We start from the raw sequence: 21,709 nt of genomic DNA, 5'->3' as shown, positions 1-21,709 counted from the left end.
TAATTGGCTCATTAAGGCATCTTGTATCTCACTTGCTGATTTACGATACAACAGTATTAACAGGTAACAAGAATAAGCAAACAGATAAATGCTGCTCCTTCCTTGCTTTATTTCCTAATTTTTCCCCTCACTTTTTAAAAAATATGTTTTTGTTGATGTCAGAGAGAGGAAGGGAGAGAAAGGAAGAGGGAGAGAGAGAGAAAAAAAAGCCATCAATGATGAGAGAGAATCAATGATCGGCCACCTCCTGCATGCCCCCTATTGAGGATTGAGCCCACAACCCAGGCATTGTGCCCTGACCATGATCTTCTGCCGGGGTCCAACCCCAGCAGGTCCAGGGGTCCCCAAAGGTGTGGACGGAGTCGGCGAAGGAGGAACGACACGGAGACAGCGTTCAGCTGATCAGCAGCCCATCCAGGATCTCCAGCCAAGTTCTGGTCTGGATCTCCAGAGAGGTTCTGCTTAGGATCTCCTGCCAGGGTCTGTGTCCATGTTCTCTTGCTAGGTTCTCCGGGTTCTCCAGCCAGGTTCTGTAGCCATGTTCCCTCGCTAGGTTCTCCAGCCAGGTTCTGTCCAGGTTCTCCAGCCAGGTTCAGTCACCAGGTTCTAGTCAGGTTCTCTTGCCCATTTCTGTAGTCAGGTTCAGTCCAGGATCTTTTGCCATGTTCTCTCGCTAGGTTCTGTCTCTAGGTTCTGAGACCAGTTTCTGTCCAGGAACTTTTGCCATGTTCTCTCCAGCGAAGTTCTTCTGTCTCTAGAGAACGTTCTGTGTAGGTTCTGTGCCTAGGTTCCGTCTCTCCTCGTTCTGTCTTCTTACATCTGTATTTATACCAGTTGATTCCAATCCTATCAATCTCTATTTCAAAGGTTAGGGCGTTTCTTATCTCCATTCCAGGGAGTAAAGATTATGTAGCTTAAGCATGATTGTTCGTAGTTGAAGTGATTAATTACCCACCTGGCACTTAGTTAAGAGGTTTTATTCCCTCCCTAACTTCAGGGGAAAATCCCTACCTGGGGAAACAACCTTTCTCAGAGACCTTGGTTAAAACACATAGTGCCAAGAAGGTGAGCAAACATATTAAGAACAGTATGCCATATATGCCAGGTCCTTTGAAACAGCAAGGATGGACCGGCTCCCGGCAATCTTCTGGTTCATGAGTGGACACTCAACCACTGAGCCACACTAGCCAGGCTCCCCCATCCATTTTCTTCCTAAACTGCAATCCCCTTCTAATAAACTCTTAGTAATAAATTTGGGTTCTTTTTCTAGGAACCCTAGATAGAAAAAGAGGAGACACTGCTATGATATGGAGATAGGCATTGGCAAGCTGGATTGAGGGACATATCTGTTCATGTATTCAACAGTTAAGCAAAGTCGGGTTGATGAAGGATCTCAAATATGTCAATAAATAAAATATTAGCTTTTACCTGCTAGAATATGGAGTGCTTACATGCAAATATAAATGATGTGATTCCATTTTGAGATTTGTGTTTTGTAATACAAGAATATAAAATGATGTATTAAAGGAGAGAAAGTTACAGGTTAAGTGTCTCTTACAATGGTTTAATCTATCCATTAAAAAGGAAATTGAATTGGAAAGAATAATATAGCTGAAAGCAATGACACAGATTGGGGGTAGATATTTGAAAAACTTCAAATGATAAAAGAGCTCATATCCTGAACATATATGTTAAAATGTGAATTACACAAATGATTTTTAGGGAAGATAGGCCAAAAGAAAAATAGGCAAAGGACCCGAACAGTCTCAACATAGAAAATACCCCAATAGCAGTAAAGATAAGCAAAGATGTAGAACCTCATTAAGAGTCAGGAAAATGCATATTAAAAGCACAATGTAATTGCCACACACATCAGAATGGCTACAGTGGAAAAGGCTGACAATGCCAATTTGATGAGGATGAGGTATAATGTGTCCTGGGCATTCCTTGTGTTCATGTCTGGTTTGAGTGCATTGGTACAATGATATGGCAGTACCCCCTTATCTGCAGGGGATACGTTCTAAGACCCCCTGTTAATGCCTGAAACCATAGATAGTATTGACCCCTATATATACTATGTTTTTTCCTTTATGTGCATACACTTACAGCTTCTCTTTGACATATATGTATTGCCAGCATCGCTACTCTTACACTTTGGAGTTGTTGTTAGGTAAAGTAAGGGCTACTGGAACCAAGTACTATGTTACCACAATAGTTGATCTGATAACCATGAGAGCTGCTAAATGACTAATGTGTGGGTAGCATAAGCAGTGTGGGTCTGCTGGACAAAGCGATGATTCATGTCCTAGGTGGGATGGAGCAGGTCAGTGCAAGAATTCATCATGTTACTCAGAATGGCATACAATTAAAAACTTATGAGTTGTTTATTTCTGGAATTTCCCATTGAATATTTTTGGGCCATGGTTGACCATGGGTAACTGAAACTTCCTAAAGTGAAACCACAGGTAAGAAGGACTACTATATTTGAAAGCACTTTAACATCTTCCACTCAAGTTGAAAATAAACAGCCTGTGATCCAGCAATTCTACATCTGGGTGCATGTTCAAAGAAATGCATGCATATATGACCAGGAGACATGCACAATAAACTCCATGATGACATTATTAGTAATAACTACATTAGGAATATAAATATCCTAACAGTAAGCCTAAATATAACCCAAAATAATATCAACATCCAACAAACAAACTTATAAACAAAATGTTAATAACTGAGTGTTAATCAATTTGTGATTTTACATAGAAATTAATATTTTTAGATACTTTGTTTCTTTATTATAAAATTACTTGCATTTCTGCCAACAACAGTTAACATATATAGCTTTTTGCAATTATCAATGGTTAAAAAATAGCAACAAAAATATAAAGTCCTCAGAAATAAATGTACCAAAAATGCAAAAATGTTCATTAGTGAAATTATGACATTCTAATTTAATACTATCTATTGAAAGATATTACATCAGTATTCTAAAATCCCAGAGACATGACACAGTGTTTATGGATTAGAAAATTCAATATCATAGACTTCTACATAACATATTCTATAGATTCAATGCACTTTCAGTCAAAATTTTGAATTTTTTGGTTGTTATTTTGTTTTGTATTATAAATCTTAAAATTTTGACCCCAAAACATAGAAAGAACAGTGATGGGTCAAAAAAGAGCCAAGATATGGCATCAAATGAACAAAATAAACTGAAAAACAAAATAGAACCAGAGGTATGAATACACGGTACAGACTGGCAATGTCAGAGGAAAGGGGGGAGTGGGGGACTGGATGAAAGAAGGTAAAGGGATTAACCAAAGAACACATGTGCACAGCCCATAGACACAGACAATAGTGTGGTGATGGCCAGATGGAACGGGGGCAGGGGCTGGATGAAGGTGAGCAAAGGAAGGAGAAAGGGGGCCATCTGTAACAGTGTCAATACTAAAAATAGTTTAAAATAAAGAAAAATAATGTGATAAAATGAGTTAAATGGTATCATGAGTTATTATAAAATTATTGTAATTTAAAAGAGAGTTGTGGTATTAATGTAGAAATAGATGAATAGGTAAATCAACAAATAGGCCCAAACACACATGGAAACCTGATCGATGATAGAAGTAGCCCTGCAAATCAATTAAGAAAATAATTATTTTCTATGAATGGCGCTGAGACAGCTGCATAGGTGAAGTGGAGATTCTAAGTCTATAAGCTATATATAAGCTAAGCCAAAGCTATAAAAATGTTGAACAATTTTATAGTAATACACATTTTTCTTTTTTATTGTTGATTCTATTACAGATGTCCCCCATTCCCCTCTGGGAATGTCCACTCCATCCAGCCCTCACTCCAACCTCCCCTGGATCTTCACCACATTGTTGCATATATGTGCTTTGGCTAATCTCTCCTCTTCTTTTTATCCAGCCCTCCCCATCTCCCTGCCCTCTGACATTATCAGTCTGTTCCATGTATCCATGCTACTGGTTCTATTTTGTTCATCAGATTATTTTGTTCATTAGATTCCATGTATCAGTGAGATCATATGGTATTCGTCTTTCTCTGACTGGCTTATTTTGCTTAGAAGGAACTCTTACCATTTGGAACAGCATGAATGGACCTGGAGATGATAGTAATACAATTTTTATGAAATTGGAATATGGACAACTTTCTCAAAATATGAATAAAATTGGAATGGAAAATGTTAAACTCAACTCCATTAAATTTAACAGCATGTTTATCTAAAGACATTATAAAGAAAGTAAAATGGCAAGTTCTGATATAGAAGAAGACATTTGAAACACCTACTACTAACATAGGATCAATATCTAACATATACTAATTAATCCTTATCATACAAATCACTAGTTGTCTCTTAAACAGAATCATTTTCTCTTCCTTCCTTAGTAAAGAACATCCAGTGTATGTGAAGGAACTTGAACAACTCAAACAAAGCTACATTTTTTCAGATTCCTTGCAGCAAGGTGAGGCTGTATGACTGATTTCTGGCCAAAGCAATGCAAACAGAACTGTAAACAATGTTCTTTAATCCCTAAAGGCAGGAGGCACACCTTCCTCTCTTCCTCCTTGGAGTCAGACTGAATGTCATCTGACAGCTAGACTTCATATATACCTTGAATCTTGAAGTGGAGGTCAGAGGCAGAAGCTGGCAGAGCACCAAGTAAGACAGAAGGAGCCTGGCTCCTTGGGTTTACAAAGCTGTCCCACTTGCCTTGGAAACCCGCCTTTGGTCTTCTTTCATCTTGTTTAATGATGAAACTGTCATGTCTTTTTTTTTTTTTTCTTAAATGGGTTTGGGTTGCAGTTACATGGTTGTTCAGCTTGTTATTCTTTAATACAAATATATTATAAATACTGTTTATAGCTATTCAGTATTTACCTCTATGATTTTCTTAAACATGATCAAAGAAAGCCAAAGGCACACATTTCAAGACTGGTAGGTCAGTTTCTTGAGATTGTTAAAGACCTGATTCCTCCAGATATTTTGGATATCCTCCTCACACACCCTTAAACACATATACAACATACACCCCAATGAACGCCTGTGTACAACAGCTTATTTTTCTAGTCTAAGATGAAAGCACATCCCCTCACAGAAAAATCTGAAGGTGGCAACCCCACCCAGTGAGTAGGACTTTGTTCAAACTCACTTTTGCCATCAGGATTCAACAACAATTCTCAAGGACAAGCTTTAACTTGACTTGCCTCTCCTTGAAAATAGAGCATAAAACAATGTTTTTATTATGTATCATAAGATTGAATCACTTAAATTTTCTATGATGAAAAACTCACAATAAAGTATCTTAGGAATATTGTATCTGGGAAGATTTAAATAATGGGTATAATCTTTGAAAATGGAAATATAAAGGATCACCTTTATGTTGATAAAGGCTACCTATAGAGATCTCCATAAAAAGTATATTTAATAAGGAAAATTATTTGGCATTTTTCTCTTTAAGTAAAATTTTTATCTAACACAATTAGAAAATAAAGATGTCAGTGTAGCAGTATTATAAATGAAGAAAAATTAATAAATGTGAATGATATAATTTACATAGAAAGTGATAAGATGATAAACACAAATAATTTTTTAAATAGTACCCCTTTCCTCCAGCTTAATTAAATTAATTTAAATAATGTGCGAGCTCTCTTTGGAGTTTTAAAAATGTTTTATATACCTAAATAATTGAATAACTACATAATATTCAGGGAGGAAAAATATTAAAATTTTAAATTGTCTCATATTAATATATAGATTCACTATAGTTATAATACAGTGCTAACAGAATATTAGAAATAATAAAATAGTTTAATCTCAAAATCATGGGAAAGAATTAATGTTTACTAATAGCTAAGATAATGATAGAACAACAAAGTTTTTAAATTCATTCTACTGCATATTAATTAACTATAGTAGAAGAAAATACACACACACACACACACACACACACACACACACACACAGAGTAGTCCTGGTATTAGAAAACTCAAATCCAAATGAAACAGAATAGAGAGTCAAAAACACTACCTGCAGCTTTTGATAGATGTGGTATAAGCTGGTCTTTCTCCATTTGTCCCTTAAGATCCATTCTTACCCTTCTTTTCCTTCCTCTGTAGCTTGCATAGCTGACCTCTACCAACTCAATAATTTGGGATCCTTTCCTTTATTGCCTATGGAGGGCATGGATAGGGGACTAAAGGTTGGAAAAAGGCCCAGCTGGGTGTGGCTTAATGGTTGAGTATTGACCCTGGAACCAAGAGATCGCTGGTTTGATTCATGGTCAGAGCACATGCCCAGGTTGTGGGCTTGATCCCCAGTAGGGGACATGCAGGAGACAGCTGATCAATGATGTAACTCTCTCATGATGAAGGTCCTCTCTCATCTATGTTTTATCTCTCTATCCCTCTCCTTTTTTCTCTCTCTAAAAATCAATTTAAAAAGACATATTTATAAAAAAAAAAACATTGAGAAGAGGCCAGACTATCTCTTTCCTGCTCCCTTTTGTTTTGGCCCACACTTCAGTCAATGGGCTCATTTTCTACAACTACAGATCCAGCTCATGGCCCATCACCCAAGGCCTGGATCTCTCAGGCTTTGGCAACACTATTTTGTCTTTCGTTGTTAATGATGAGGGGAGATAACTCATCATTAGCCAGACCTTGAGGATCTTCTTAGCTCACTTAATTCCAGTTACTCTTGAATAAACATTTTCTTCATTTGATTATATTCAGAATTTAATCTGAATCTGCTTTTTGTTTCCTGCCACAACTGTGACTAAAACAGGTAGAACCATATATCAGTTGAACAAGGATGGATTCCTGAAGAAAATAGCTCACTCTATGAAAAAAAAAGTAATTAAAAACTCAGGATAATGTGTCTTGTGACATTGGAGTGAAAAGGATTTCTTAATAAGTCCACACAGTACAAACCATATAGGAAAATTAATTTTACAACTTTAAATTAAATATCTATGCTAATAACAAATAAATTGTTAAGTTGTGTGAATAAGGCCCTAGCAGGTTTGGCTCAGTGTACAGAGCGTGAGACTACGGACTCAAGGGTCCCAGGATCAATTCTGCTCAAGGGCACATGCTGGGGTTGTGGGCTCGGTCCCCAGTAGGGGGCGTGCAGGAGGCAGCCAATCAATGATTCCCTCTCATTATTGATGTTTCTATCTCTCTCTTCCTCTCCCTTCCTCTCTGAAATCAATAAAAATATATCTTAAAAAATGATAATAATAAATAAATTGTGTGAATAAGAAATTCACCAAAGGGTAGAACCAAATAGATAAATCTGTATAAAGAAATTCATAATCTCACTACTAATCAAGTAAATGCAATTTTTCACCCATCAAATGAGCAAAATAAAGAAGTTGAATAATATTGAATATTGATGAAGCTTGGGACAATAGGAGCAAACATTTACAATAGGTAGGAGTGAACATAAATTCATCTATTTTGGAATATAATCTCTTAATTTAGCATTACATTAAGGATTTGTGTATTTGTTATATACTAAGGAGATATTTGGAAGAAACTCTTTCACAGATGCCCAGGTAGACATGTAAGAGAATGTTTCTCAGAGTTCATTTTGTCAATGGATAAAGATGGGACACATTAAATATAAAGACACAAAGATTAAAAGTAAAATCTTGAAAATGATATATCATCTCAACAGCAAACATCAATTAATACCTTACTATATTACTGTCAGACAACAGTCTTCAGAATAAAGTATTAGCAGACATAAAGAGGAACACTTCATAAGATGAAAATATAACTCATCAAGAAAACATAGCAATCATAATAATGTATGCTCCTAATTAGATTCAAAAGACATGAAGAAAAACTGACCAAACTAAAAAAAGGAATAGACAAATCCTCAACTATAGTTGCAGATTTTAATGCTCCTCTTTCAGTAATTTATAGGACAAGTAAACTGAAATCAATAAGGATAAAGAAGACTTAAAATCCTATTAAAAATTAACATTATATTTATAGAAGATTATACCCAGAAACTGAACATACACCAAGACAGATAAAACACATAAAACAAGTCACAATCAACTACAAGCAATTAAAATCCTAGAGAATAAGTCCTCTTACTTCAGTAAAGTAAAATAGAAACCATCTATTTTAATCTAGAAAATAGTCAAATGACTGAAATTTAAACAATGCATTACCAAATAGCCCATGTATCAAAAAAGAATTCAGAAGAGAAATTAGAAAATATTATGAACTAAATGAGAATTAAAACACAGCACTTCGACATATGTAGGGTGCAGCTAAAGCAGAGTTTAGATAGAGAACTGTAGTTTTAAATGCCTATGTGAAAAAAAAATTAAAGGATTAAATTCATGTCTAAGCTTCTACCTTAAGGAGCTGGAAAACAGAAGCATAACAAACTTTTAGAAGGTAGAAGAATTTAAATAAAAACAAGAACAGAAATCAATGAAATAGAAAATTAACATGGAGAAAAATCAATTAAATGATGGTTTTTTGAAAAGATTAACAAAATTGATATAGCTTTTGTAAAACAGCAAAAGAGAATGTGGGAAAGCAAATTGCCAATATCATTTGTGTAAAGGAGGTATTTGGGTAGAAATTAAATAAAGATTTTTAACATTTTATGACAATAAATTCACAATGTACGTTAAGTGGACAACTATTTAGAAATAAAACTGACACAAAAAATAAGAAATATAAATAGTGCATTTTTATTAAAAAAATAGCATTTATAATTAAAATATTTTTACACAGAAAACTAACAGTCCATATAACTTTACTAGTGAATTTAAACAAATCAAACATTTAAGGAACAAACTAATACTAAAAATATATACAGTGGGGCCTTGACTTACGAGTTTAATTCGTTCTGAGACTGAGCTTGTTAAGGAGCTCGTTAACTCAAATTACTCTATCAACTCAATGCAAAAAATCGGCTGAGAGACAGCTGGTATCTCAAAAAACTCGTTAGTCGGGACACTCGTAAGTCAAGGCCCCACTGTATATATACATAACCTTCCAGAACAACTTGCTTATCATTACCTCATAGTAAAATCAGTCAAAACTTTAAAAAAACAACAAATAATGGAATAACAGGAGCCAGGATTTTTACAGAATAAGAAAGAAGCTACAAATATGGAAAGAAAACTAGAATAGATTCTATGACTTTGTTAGAGTTAGAATAATTGGTTTTAAGGCATGGATTTTAATATGTATAGGTAGATAGAGGGCCTAGGAGTACCAGCATTTCAGTAGCATTGAGTATATATAACGCCCAGTTCTTGGTCTCTAAATACCACTCCATTCTCAATGGAACCACAGTTCTTTAGACAACTAACTAATTCCAGAGTCATAGTGTAAAAACAAACACACAAACAAGATGAGCCTTAAATTAATATATGATGGAGACACAGAATTCAGGACTCCCACTGGCTAACTTGGGGCAATTTGAGCTTCAAAGTAGATAATATAGTAATGGATTATATCTGTTGACTAAAATAGAAACCCATGAGTTCAAACTGATATAAACATATAAATAAATAAATAAATAAATAAATAAATAAATAATAAATAAATAATATTTTTTCTTACAGTTAAATACCAACTAATAAGTAAGTAGGAATGAGGAAATTAGAAAATCACCCATTTCAACTATCATCCTCATAATTAATTTGATAAGTCACAGTAATGAATACTAAACCTTAGTAGGTAAAAGTAGAAAGAGAAATGAGGTTTTACATAATTCCAAACAATCTCCCCAACAAAATAGTTATCAATAAAAATGAGGGAAATATGTAAAATTTATTTTTGCAATGGAGAAATATGGAAGACAACATTTTAATCAAGTGATCATAGTTCCTACCAGAAATAGGATAAAACAACATCATATTCTACCAGTCATAATGCAATGAGAATAACATAGGATTAATTATGTTGTATTTCAGCCTAAAGTAATAACTTGAGTCTAATCAAGGAGAAAAATCACACCAATCTAAACTGAAGAGTGTTCTACAAAATGAATGTCCTATAATTATAAAAAATGCCCAGGTCACTAAAGTGAAAGCAAATTTAAAGAAATTTTCCAGATTTAGGAAGACTAAAGAGATCTGAAAAGTAGATACTATGTATAATCTTGGATTGGGTTCTTCTGCTAAAAAGAACTTTATTAGGACAAATAATAAAACTTTATGGAGTCTCTGGGCATATTTATTCTTTGTACTATTTTTGAGACATTGATAAAAGTTGAAAATTGTTTCAATTTTTAGGTAATAAAAGACTGTTATTCCCACCCTAAAAATGAGAATGTTGATAAACTATGAAATTATAGCTTTTTAAAGCCCAAGAGAGAGCTAAGAATTCAAAGAAACCAAATGAACTAAATTCCAGGGGAAAAAATCTAGTTGAATAAAGACCTGTTTCTAGCTTCTTCATCTCTGGTGGAATTTTCAGAGGAGGGAAATTTACCATGGGCAAAATAAATTAAACTTTTAACAGTCGTATATGGGCTGAGCTGATTAGCTCTTGCCACAGAGCAAGTCTGAATATAACACCAACTCTTTCCCATGGGAATTCAATCAGCGCATGAGAGTAGCATACGAAAGACTGGGGACAAGGCATAAGAGGTGAGAGAGATCACCTGAGGCATGCAGGATGTTCCTCAAGTACAAGACAGTGGTTGCTGAAGAGTGAGGGAAAGGTAGAAAATATGAGAGAAATTCTTCCAAGAGACTCATTCATCAATAGCATTGTACTGGCCTTCTAACAGCTTGGGGCAGAGAAATAGGGCATTGAAAGATCTTCTAAGAAATGGGAACCACTAAATTATGACTAGAGAGCAAAAAGAATTCCTCAGTGAACCAAAAAGCTGGTAGTTTAAATATAAATCAGAGAAAGATGTCTCAGAGATCAGGAAGATGACAACTGGGTTGTAGAGCATAAAGATATCTCATACAACTTGCTCCCAGATTCCTTTTAAAGGAAATTCTGATCCCATGCCCAAAACACTTCAAGTAAGTAGTGAAACTAAATGAAACAAAAGCTGAGATTGCCATCATGCAGGTCAACTACAAATTAGGTTACTTTAGTCCCCCATATTAGAAGCCTGACAAAAGGAGAAACATATCTTTTTATGATTAGAGTTAGCATTCAGTACTTAGAATTAGCACATCATTGTCTGATATGCAATAAAATTTACCAGATATGAACAAGCAATAACATGTGACACATCACGAGAGGAAAGAGTCAGTAGAAGCAGACATAGAGATGGCTTATATATTTGATTTACCACTCAAGAACTTTAAGAAAATATAATAAAATACAATAAAATATCTAGTTAGAAAAGTGACAATATGAGTGAACAGATGGAAAATTTCTTCAGTATTACAGACACTGTTTAAAACATTAAAAAATAGAGGGAAAACTAAGATGGCGGCATAGGTAAACACCAGGAAATTGTCGCCTCACACAACAATTGAAAATTACCGCAAAGGACTGAGCAAATATCATCCAGTACAACAGGAAGGCTGGCTGAGTGTAAATTCTACAACTAGAAGGAAAGAAAAGCACGCTGAGAGCCAGAGGCGCTGTGGAGGTGAAGTGCAGAGGTACGGCGGCTCGCGCCCGAGGAAAGGGGGTGGCGCCTGAGGACGTGGCTGTCTTTTTGAATCACAAGCTCCCGAGGGCTCTGAACTCCGGTTCCGGGAAGTCTCTGGGGACCCAGGACTCATACGGGGAGAGGCTGGTCTGTCCGGCAGCGGGCGAACTTGAGGGCGGCTTTCCCTCAGAGGTGCTTGCAGCCGTTACCGGGACACTGAGACGCGCGACTCCGGGCGGAGAATCGGCCATAGCTGCTTTCTCCGCCCTTTGACTCCCTGAGACCCCGCCCCACCCAGGCTGCGGCAGAGGCTTTTGCATGTGAATGTACCTAACTGCAGCCGAACCAGGCAGACCCGGAACTTCCAAGAGAAGGCCCAAGGCCCCGCAGCGGCTTGCATTGCTTCACAGCTGAGCCTCTTCGTGGCTCCTGCTGTGTGGCCTCAGGCAGAGGCTGAATTAGCACCTCCTTGGATCCAGGAGCCACTGTACCCAGTGGTCAGAGGGGGACCACCCAGATTGCAACTCCTCAGATCCATAAGGGACACACTCAGGGAGCAGACTCAGTGAGCACCAAAGCCCCACTGAAGCAAGTCTTGCCCCAGAAGGGTGTCTTCAGCACAGAAGTTCTCCCACTTTAGACACAGCTGATTCTCACAGCCAATTGGCCTGGAGGTCAATTCCTCCCAGTGATTCTACAACAACCAAGGCACCAAGAGTGCACCAAGAGTGTCCACCCCAGGTAACTGGGGAGGCTGAGCTACTGGGCCCTACAGGACACCTGGCGCACAGGGCCACTCTATCAACACAGGGAAGCTGCCAAAATGCGGAGACAAAGAAACAGGTCACAAATGGCAGAAATGGAGGAAAGCAAACGATTGGATATAGAGTTCAAGGCCACGGTTATAAGGTTTTTCAAGAATTTTATGGAAACCGCCGATAAATTTAATGAATCCCTCAATAAGTATAGTGAGACCATGGAGGACATGAAAAAGGACCAACTAGAAATTAAGCATACACTGACTGAAATAAAGAATAATTTACAGAGATCCAGCAGCAGACAAGAGGATCCCAAGAATCAAGTCAAAGATTTGAAATACAAAGAAACAAAAAATACCCAACCGAAAAAGAAAAAAGAAAAGAGATTCCAAAAATATGAAGATAGTGTAAGGAACCTCTGGGACAACTTCAAGCGTACCAACATCAGAATTATAGGGGTACCAGAAGGAGAGAGAGGGCAAGATATTGAAAACCTTTTTGAAGAAATAATGACAGAAAACTTCCCCTACCTGGTGAAAGAAATGGACTTACAAGTCCAGGAAGCGCAGAGAACCCCAAACAAAAGGAATCCAAGGAGGACCACACCAAGACACATCATAATTAAAATGCCAAGAGCAAAAGATAAAGAGAGAATCTTAAAAGCAGCAAGAGAAAGACAGTCAGTTACCTACAAGGGAGTACCCATACGACTGTCAGCTGATTTCTCAACAGAAACCATGCAGGCCAGAAGAGACTGGCAAGAAATATTCAAAGTGATGAATAGCAAGAACCTGCAACCAAGATTACTTTATCCAGCAAAGCTATCATTCAGAATAGAAGGTCAGATAAAGAGCTTCACGGATAAGAAAAAGCTAAAGGAGTTCATCACCACCAAACCAGCATTATATGAAATGCTGAAAGGTATTCTTTAAGAAGAGGAAGAAGAAAAAGGAACTCTTACCATTTGCCACAGCATGGTTGGAACTGGAGAGCGGATAAATACCACATGATCTCACTCATTTGTGGAATATAATGAACAACATAAGCTGATGAACAAGGACTGATCCAGAGATGGAGAGGCATTGATTGGACTGTCGGGACTTGGAGGGAAGGTAGGGGAGGGTGGGGGTAAGGGGGAAAGATCAACCAAAGGACTTATATGCAAGCATATAGGCCTAATCAATGGACATGGACAACGGGGGGTGAGGGCATGAGCGGGGGGGGGGGGGTAGAGGGTAACGTGGGGACAAGGACACATATGTAATATCTTAATCAATAAAAAATATATTAAAAAAAAAACAAAAACAAAACAAACAACAACAAAAAACAAACAAACAAACAAAAAAAACATTAAAAAATAAATACAGGCCGAAACCGGTTTGGCTCAGTGGATAGAGCGTCGGCCTGCGGACTGAAAGGTCCCAGGTTCGATTCCAGTCAAGGGCATGTACCTGGGTTGCGGGCACATCCCCAGTGGGAGATGTGCAGGAGGCAGCTGATCGATGTTTCTCTCTCATCGATGATGTGCAGGAGGCAGCTGATCGATGTTTCTCTCTCATCGATGTTTCTAACTTTCTATCTCTCTCCCTTCCTCTCTGTGAAAAATCAATAAAGTATATAAAAAAAAGAAAAAAAATAAATACAGGATATTATATAGAAAGAGTTAATTTAGAGGGAAAAGGGGGATATATGTAATACTTTCAATAATAGAGATTTAAAAAAAAAAATAGTTAGTTTAAATGCTTTGACCACAGATAGGACACCACAAAAAAAGGGGTCAGAAAATTTGAAGAGTGAAAACTAGAATCCAAACTGAACTTAGAAGAAAAGGTGAAAAAAAAAAGTGGAACAGAACATTTACATCATTAACAAAATAGATGACAAATATTATATGATCATCTCAACAAACGAAGAAAAAATTATTTCACAAAACTCAACACATAATAAAATTTCTCAAAATATAAATAGAATAAAACTCTCTTAGTGTGATAAAAGGTATCTACAGAAAACCTACAGCTAATGTCATACTTAATGATGAAATGTTAAACACTTTCTGTTAAGCTAGAGCAGGGGTCCTCAAACTTTTTAAACAGGGGGCCAGTTCACTGTCCCTCAGACCGTTGGAGGGCTAGACTATAGTTTAAAAAAAAAACTATGAACAAATTCCTATGCACACTGCACATATCGTTTTGAAGTAAAAAAACAAAACGGGAACAAATACAATATTTGTATTTGCATGTGGCCCGCAGGCCGTAGTTTGAGGACCTCTTAGCTAGAGCCTAAAGCAAGTATGTCTGTTGTTACTACTTCTATTTAACATTGTACTTATCCAATTCAGTGCAAGAAGACAAGAGTAAAGGCATAAAGATCAGAAAAAAAATGTAACACTTATTTTATTAACTGATGACATGAATATATGTATAGAAAAAACCACAGAATCTACATAAAAACAAAACCCTAAAACTAATAAATAAATATAATAAGACTATAGGAAATAACACCAATAAATAAAATAAATTTTATTTCAGATACTATAAATTATAATTATAAAATTGAATTTAAAAAATGCAGTTTATAATAACATAAAAACTAAACATATCCAAATAAATTTAATAAAATAAGTATAGAATTGTTACAATGAAAATTCCAAAACATCTTAGAAATTAAAGAAGACCCACCTGAGTAGAGAGATATATTAAGACTCAGTATTGCTTATAAGTCCATACTTTGAAATTTATTTATAAACTAAGCTTAACCCCAAAATCCATGCATGTTGTTTTGAGGAAATTATATAATACATCAAAATTATATAGGAAAAGTCCAATAATTTTTTTAAAATAACAAAGTTGAAGACCCAACCCTATTTAATCTCCAGTTGTATTAGAAAGCTATACTAATCAGAACAGTGTTGTATCGACAGAGGGATAGATTTATATATTGATAACCAATTTTTGATAAAGGTTCAAAGTGCAGAAAATCTGCGTCTATTTATGGACTCTGTTATCTTTTATTAATCTACTAGAGGCCCAGTGCATGAAATTCGTGCATGGTGGGGTCCCCTCATCCCAGCCTACACCCTCTCCCATCCGGGACCCCTCAGGAAATGTCCAGCTGCCGGTTTAGGCCCGATCCCATATCGGGTCTAAACCGGCAGTCGGACATCCTTCTCACAGTCTGGGACCACTGGCTCCTAACTGCTCACCTGCCTGCCTGCATGATCACCCCTAACTGCCCCCCAATGGCCTGGTCACCCCCAACTATCCCACCTGCTGGTCTGGTCTCCCCTAACTCCCCCCGCCCCCCCCCCCCCCCCCCCGCAGCCTGGTCACCCCACGCAGCTTGTTCATTCATCCATTCAGTTGTTTCGGGTGTGACGGTCGCTTAGGTATATATATATTTGTGTATCTTTACATCAATAGCCATATTGTCCTGATTAGTGTATATTGAGCTTTGAAATCAGATTGAGTCTCTCATTTTCAAGAATAACCACGTAAATTTCTACAGATTTGAAAAAAAAAAAGGCAGACCATCTTCAGCAATTAACTTTTTTCCTTGAGAGAATCAGCGTCTGGCTTATCCCTGGGCTCTGATCGAGACTAGATGCCTCATAATGAGACACTAGGTGACCATAAAGATCTGCACTGGCTCATAACAACAACTGTTAGACTGGCCAACTGGTCAGAACCTTGAAATAGATGAAGTAGGAAGATTAATGACAGGCAGTCTAGTAAAGTTTTTGTGTGACTGTACCACTCACAATGAGCACAATCTATAGAAATATTCATAAATTCTTTGCATAGTTATTCAAGGTTGCCTATTGCAAAGAAAGCCTTCAGTAGTCAAGTGGACCAGGTGCCCCATTCTGTGGATGTAAATCAACTTTTTCTTGTGAGCAACACTAGTGTTTGTTTAATGGGCTTATATTCAAAGCAGCTGTGGTTCTGTGATGAGGTCTATGCATGAGCTCAACAAGATGGATTTTCCCTCCCCACAGTTTCTGCCTACTGACATCACTGGTTGCCCAATTGCCAATGGCAGGGGTTAAACATTAAGCCCCATGTTTTCAAGTATTCCTCTGGATGAGAAACCATTCTCCACTAATTGATTATATTGGACCTCTGCCACCATAGTGAAAAGGACAATTTGTCCTTACTGGGTTGGATAATTATCCCGTATATGCATTTGCCTTCCTTGGCTGCAGTGCTTCTGCCAGATTCACTAAGAACAAATTTATAACAATGCTTTATTGTTGTCATGGTGTTCCACACAAAATGGTTTCTGGTTCAGGAACTAATTTTACCATAAAAAAGTATAGTAATGCCCTAACCGGTTTGGCTTGGTGGATAGAGCTTTGGCCTACTCAAGGGTCCCAGGTTCGATTCCGGTCAAGGGCATGTACCTTGGTTGCGGGCACATCCCCAGTGGGGTGTGTGCAGGAGGCAGCTGATTGATGCTTCTCTCTCATTGATGTTTCTGACTTTCTATCCCTCTCCCTTCCTCTTTGTAAAAAATCAATAAAATATATTTTTTTAAAAGTACAGTAATGAGCTCCTACTTATGAAATTGATGGATCACACCATATATTCCTTTACACAGAAGCAGCTGGCCTTCTGGGTCATTGCCATGTCCTATTGAAGACTCAGGTATGGTGCTTGCTGGAAAGCACCATCTGCAAGGCTGTAACACTACCCCATAAGAATCAGTCTATCTTTGAATCAATGATTTATATGTGGTGCTTTTTAATTCAATTGCCAAAATGCATGGGTTCAAGACTAGAGAGACAAAAGTGGGAGAGGTTCTCTTACTATCATACCCAATAATCCATTCACTGAATCCTTGCTCCCCATTTCCATAATTTTGAGTTCTGTCACTTTAAAGGTCTTCTCAAGGGAGGAATAACTTCACAAATGTAAGCAATATTTCCCTGGTAACATGGAAGTTGAGACTGCCACTTGGCAAATTTGGGCTTCTTATATTACTGAATCAATAGACAAAAATGTATTGAAATCCAGTTATTAAAGGGTAATAGACACTCTCAAGGCAGAGAAGACTATGCCTGGAATCCAGGGGATTCTTTTGAACACATCTAATTACTTCAAATTCAGTAGTAGATGTTAATTAAAGACCACAGTTATGAATAAAGGCAAGACCACTAAAGACTCAAATGCTTTAGGAATGAAGATTAGAGTCCCCTAACAGGTAAAGAACTCTGATTCTCTAAAGCAGTGGTTCTCAACCTGTGGCTCGCGACCCCTTTGGTGGTCGAACGACTCTTTCATGGGGGTTGCCTAAGACCATCCTGCATATCAGATATTTACATTACGATTCATAACAGTAGCAACATTACAGTTATGAAGTAGCAACGAAAATAATTTTATGGTTGGGTCACAACATGAGGAACTGTATTTAAAGGGCCAGAAGGTTGAGAACCACTGCTCTAAAGTGAGATAAAGGGGAATCTGTATTAGTTAATGAAAAAAGTTATAAATATTATTTACAGCTTCATAACTAGTTACTGACATGAAGACTATAATAGTTATGCCCAATTATTCCCTTGCTGGAGAGGTGTTCAAGCAAACTCCACATAATTTTGGCAGTGGGGGTGGGGAAGAGACTAGGTAATAATGTAGTTGAAATAATGGAAGTCAAATATGATCAAAAGATTTGCTATTCTAAAAAACATGCCCTTACAGAGAACCTGAATAGACACCTCTGCTGAATAGACACATGTCCAGATGGTCAATAGACACTAACTGTCAGAGAATGCAAATTAAAACCATAACGAGATATCACCTCACACGTATCAGAATGGCCATCATCAATAAATCCACAAACAAGTGTTGACAAGAATGTAAAGAAAAAGGAACCCCAGTACTCTAGTGGTGGGAATGCAGATTGGTGCAGTCACTACAGAAAACAGTATGGAGGGTCCTCAAAAATTAAGAGTGGGACTGCCTTATGAACCAGTTATTCCACTTCTGGGTATATATCTGAAGAACCCAAAACACTAATTTGAAGGAATACATGAACCCCTTTGTTCAGTGCAGCATCTACACTAATAAAAGAGAAACATGGTAATTGGCGTATGACCGCTACCCTTTTCATTGGCTAATCAGTGAGATATGCAAATTAACTGTCAGCCAAGATGGCGGCCAGCAGCCAGGCAGCTTGAAACTAACATGAGGCTTGCTTGCCTCAGTGATGGAGGATCGTTGGAAGAAACCAACGTTCCCCGCCTGCGGCTGCAGGCCTCTGAGTGGGCAGTTTAAGAAACATTGTAACAAATACCGCTGGACTTCAGCCAGCAGATTCGCAACATTGTAAGCAAAGGCCAGAAACCTACTTTCAGCCGCGGAGGCCTAAGAGCTGGAGCCAAGCCTCAAGGTAAAGCTGGCCCAGAATAAAAAAAATAAAGAAAAGAAAAAAAGGAGCGGTTGGGAACTTCAGTCACTCCCAGCCTGAAAACAGCCCTCAGCCCCTCACCCAGACTGGCCAGGCACCCCAGTGGGGACCCCCACCCTGATCCAGGACACCCTTCAGGGCAAACCAGCCGGCCCCACCCATGCACCAGGCCTCTATCCTATATAGTAAAAGGGTAATATGCCTCCTGGCACCGGGATCAGCGTGACAGGGGGCAGCGCCCAAACCCCCTGATCACCCTGCGGCTCTGTGTGTGACAGGGGGCGGGGCCCCAACCCCCTGAGCAGCCCTGCTCTGTGCCTGATAGGGGGGAGCTCCCCAAACCCCTGCCCCATGGGCCCTGCTCTGTTTGTGATGGGGTAGAGCCATAACCTCCCCATCGGCCCTGCCCTGAGTGTGAGAGTGGCGGCGTCCCAACCCCCTGATCGGCCCTGCTCTGTGGGTGATAGAGGGCGGTGCCCCAACCCCCTGATGGGCCCTGCTCTGTGTGTGATGGGGGCAGCGCCCCAACCCCCTGATTGGCCCTGCTCTGTGCGTGACAGGGGATGGCACCGCAACCTCCCAATCTGCCCTGCTCTGTGCATGATGGGGCAGCGCCCCAACTCCCCAATTGGCCCTGCTCTGAGCCCAACCAGGGGCTGCACCTAGGGATTGGGCCTGCCCTCTGCCACCCAGGAGCAGGTCTAAGCCAGCAGGGCATTATCTCCCGAGGGGTCCCAGACTGTGAGAGGGCATAGGCCGGGCTGAGGGACCCCCCTCTCCCCCGAGTGCACAAATTTTTGTGCACTGGGCCTCTAGTTATTTATAATAGTCAAAATATGGAAGCAACCCAAGTGCCCATCAATAGACAAGTTATAAAAAACCTGTGGGATATATATATATATATATATATATATATATATATATATACTCGTCCATAAAAAAGAATGAAATCTTACCATTTGCATGGATGGACCTAGAGGGTATTATGCTAAATGAAATAAGTCAGTCAAAGAAAGACAAATTCCATATGATTTCATTTATATGTGAAATCTAAAAAACAAAATAAGTAAACAAAATTGAAACAGACTCATAACTCAGAGAAGAGACTGATAGCTGCCAGAGGGGAGGGGGTTTGTGGGACAAGTGAAAACATGAGGGGATTAAGAAGTACAGATTGGTAGTCACAAAACAGTCATGGGGATGTAAAGTACATCATAGAGAATACAGTCAATAACATTGTAATAACTGTACATGGTGCTAGATGGGTACTGGAAATATCAAGGGGATCACTATAAAGTATATGATTATCTATCCCCTATGCTGTACATTTGAAACTAACACAAAATAATATTGAATGTAAATAAAATTGAAAAATAAACTTTTAAAAGAAGCTAAATAAATAAATAGATAACAGACCCCTATTTTACATGTTTTATATATTATATATTTTTTACATATTTTATATATTATATATTTCTTTATTATCTGTTCATACATCTCCACTAGGTGATCATGAATGTGTCCTGTCTCTAAATCATCACACTGTGGCATCTTTAGGGCGCTGCTATATTCAGTGTCTCAATATGGCAGCGCCCTAAATCCGAGGGAGACCCTTTTAAATGACACTGACCAAAAGGAAATATCAGAATGAATTATTGTCTTAAAAAGGAGTATCCCTTGTTCTTATTCTGAACCTGGACACATTTCCTTGCATGTCCTATTTCTATTAGTGTCTGTAACCTATCAGACAAAAGAGAAGGCAAACTTATTTTCTCCATCTGCTTTTCCCAGAAACTGTGTGCCTCTGAACTCATCATGGAATCAATTTACCCCAGTGAGCTTTCCCTAAATAGGCCAGTAGCAAATTTCCCTTTGAGAGCAGAACAGGAGCCGACATAATAAGAAAAACTAGATTTTTTTAAAAAACAAATTACAGAATGTACCCTGAGAATGGCCACTGCTAGATTGGAAGAAGAGGATTAGACTACTCACATGTATATGATTTAATCCATTCAAAATTTGAACAAGTCCTTGCTCCCTGGATGTTCCTAAAAGCACCACCTTGATAATGTTGCTGCTACATAAAGAGAACGAAGCAAGGCAGAACTGCACTGGCAACCACTCACTCACAGTGGTGATTCAACTGAGCAGACTCGAGTCAAGCCAAGGCAAGTCACCACCAGCAACAGAAACAGCAGCATAAGTACATCTAACTAGCAGCCAAACTCCTAAATGAAGAAAATCCCCCATCAAATATCACCTTACAAATTCAATTTTGTATTTTACTTTTTTGTCTGTGATAATTCTCTTACTTCTGTAATTGGAAGTAACATCAATTGTCATTGTCTTCTGAAATACTTAGGAAATTAAAATAATTCTCACATTTGTGGTAAAAAGAAGGACTTGTCCAAAGAAGACACTTGAATCTGACCCATTGGTAATTATGGTCAAGAGGTTAGCAGAGATGAGGTATTTTGTGAGTTAGAGTCCAGAGTGAGGTTGTGACTTCTCATCAGCCACTGAGGTGGGCACTGTGCTTGCCCAGCAGGGACTCTCATGGTTCACACTGTAGGGCATCTCAGTGTATAACATGGTCACACTCAAACACACATTTCCCCCATTTGAAGCTTGAACCAGTATCTTGCATGTGTCCATCCGGGACCTTCCAGTCTCTCAACAGTGACTTATTAGAGATTTTTACTGCATAAAGACCATTAGACTCCACACAACAGCCACCAATAGTTCCTGTTCCACATGTCCAGAGCCCTGTTGGGAATGAGATCAATTCAGCATTGGTTAATGTCATGACAAAGCATAGAGGGAGTTTAGGGTTATGTCTTCATGTGATAAAAGACTAGCTATAGTAGGAAAATGTGTGAGGAAGCCTGATGGTCTAAAGATATGGTCATAAATCAGTATTATGTAC

General features: G+C 38.3%; 1 protein-coding gene across 2 annotated transcripts in view; it reads right to left on the bottom strand.

The window, feature by feature from the left end:
- Window positions 1-20,923, bottom strand: part of LOC118676431 (putative selection and upkeep of intraepithelial T-cells protein 1 homolog) — a 53,710-nt gene extending 32,787 nt beyond the window's left edge. For both annotated transcript variants that reach the window (XM_036350329.1, XM_036350330.1), the window contains exon 1: window positions 20,776-20,923. The gene's annotated coding sequence lies outside the window, so the exon portion shown is untranslated. The remainder of the gene's footprint in view (window positions 1-20,775) is intronic.
- Window positions 20,924-21,709: the final 786 nt, after the last annotated feature.

The sequence above is a fragment of the Myotis myotis genome, unplaced genomic scaffold (genome assembly GCF_014108235.1).
Source record: "Myotis myotis isolate mMyoMyo1 unplaced genomic scaffold, mMyoMyo1.p scaffold_m19_p_2, whole genome shotgun sequence".
Taxonomy (NCBI): Eukaryota; Metazoa; Chordata; class Mammalia; order Chiroptera; family Vespertilionidae; genus Myotis; species Myotis myotis.
This window is presented reverse-complemented; position numbering and strand designations above follow the sequence as displayed.